The sequence below is a fragment of the Dasypus novemcinctus genome, chromosome 4 (genome assembly GCF_030445035.2).
Source record: "Dasypus novemcinctus isolate mDasNov1 chromosome 4, mDasNov1.1.hap2, whole genome shotgun sequence".
NCBI lineage: Eukaryota > Metazoa > Chordata > Mammalia > Cingulata > Dasypodidae > Dasypus > Dasypus novemcinctus.
Genome location: NC_080676.1, coordinates 121,801,546 through 121,803,462, shown reverse-complemented (window position 1 = coordinate 121,803,462; position 1,917 = coordinate 121,801,546). Strand labels below are relative to the sequence as shown.

Below are 1,917 nucleotides of genomic sequence, written 5' to 3'. Positions count from 1 at the left end.
ATAAAATGAGAGGTATTGTTAGTTAAAAATGTCAATATTCAGCTTTGTAAAACCCAAAACATCTGATTATACCAATGAAACACAGTTTGATTTAATGGTTAAGAGACAGAGAGACCTTGATTTGAATCCTGACTGTACAACCTGATGTTATCTTTCACATTCGGTAGTCTCAAAATTTAAATCAAAGAGGATGCTAATAAGAATAAAACAAATAGGTAAAATGTATTGATTGTTTCCTAAACACCATTCTGGGTTCTGAAGAATTTACATAATACTTCAAATAATATTAAAATTTCAGGATATTTTTAGATTTATAGAAATATATTGAGCATAGTACAGAGTATTCCTATATAGTCCACATTAAGATTCCCCCATCATTAACATTTTACATTATTATTGTATATTTGTTGAACTTAATGAATCAATATTTATACATTATTGTTAACTAAAGTCTATACTTTATTCAGATTTCCCTGTTTTTCACCTAATAATATTACTTTTTGTGACCAGCATTGCATCTGGGATACCACATTACATTTAGTTGACATTCATCCTTGGATTTCTCTTAGATGTGATGGTTTTTAAGCATTTCCTTTTTGATGACCTTGACAGTGTTGAAGGTTATTAGTCAAGTATTTTGTAAAATGCCCCTTAATTGAGATTTGTCCAGTAATTTTCCCATGATTAGACTAAGGTTATGGATTTTGAAGAGGTAGACCACTGGGGTAAGGTGCCATTCCCATCACATCATATCAAGAGTAAAGGTCATTGTGTATTTTGTCATAATCTACAAAATTGTGCAGGACAGAGTATAAACTATAATGTAAACTATAATCCATGGTTAGTGACAATGCTTCAATATGTGTTCATCAATTGTAACAAATGTATCACACTAATGAAAGATGTTGTTAATGTGGGAAAGTGTCGGAAGGGTAGATAATGGGGCATATGGGAATCCCCTGTAATTTTTTTTCAGATTTATTCTTTATTTCTCCCCCTTGTGGCTTGCTTGCTGTCTGCTCTGTGTGTCCACTTGCTGCACATTCTTCTGTGTCTGCTTGTCTCCCCTTGTGTCATCTTGCTGTGCCAACTCTCCGCAGGCATGGGCCATCAGCTCTCCACAGGCGTGGGCCAGCCTGCCTTCACAAGGAAGCCCTGGGACGTGAACTCAGGGCCTCCCATATGGTAGATGGGAGCCCAATCGATTGACCCACAGCTGCTTCCCAATCCCCTGTATTTTTTATGTAACATTTATGTAATCTAAACTATCTTTAAAAATTTATTTTAGAAAAGATTACATATTATCAACATGGCTTAATGCTGATTATGTTGTCTTTGATCATTTGACTGAGAGAGCGTTCATCTAGTTTCTCCCTTGTAAAGTTAATCCCCTCTTCATAATGTTTTTCCTCCCTCCTTTGGAAAGCTAGCACAATATGTGACAACTTTTTTGTTGTGGGAAAGTATGAATGCAGTCCTCCACCATCACAAATTATGCAGTGGAGTTTTCCCCATGTGAGGAAATCATAGAGGTGTGCAGATCCTCAATGCAAGGGATCAGCCTCGCTCTGGGAAAACGACCTTTGTGATCATGGCGTCTCCTCTGCCAGGTAAGTATGGCTCACTCTTAAGAAGTGAGGAATAACCATCTCTCTCCTTAAGATTGGTGTGGATACAAAGAATTATGTGGCTTTATTCTGCAGGACACATTTGTTTCATCTCCCCCACTTACACATTTATTCATTCAATTACTTACTTTATACTTTGTGATATAATCTACAACTACATTATCTAATTTAGTGCTAAACTTGTTCCAGCTTTGACCACTAAGAACTCAATTTACTCCTTTGTCCATTTGATACATCCTTATCACATTTTATTTGTTATTTTATATTTTTAGCACTTTCTAACACAAGA

General features: G+C 35.7%; 1 non-coding gene across 1 annotated transcript; it reads right to left on the bottom strand.

Annotated features, from left to right (window-relative positions):
- Positions 1 to 1,454: 1,454 nt before the first annotated feature.
- Positions 1,455 to 1,618, bottom strand: LOC111763281 (U1 spliceosomal RNA). Its single transcript, XR_002796173.1, has one exon. It is a non-coding gene; the product is annotated as a U1 spliceosomal RNA (small nuclear RNA).
- Between the last annotated feature and the right edge of the window lie 299 nt (positions 1,619 to 1,917).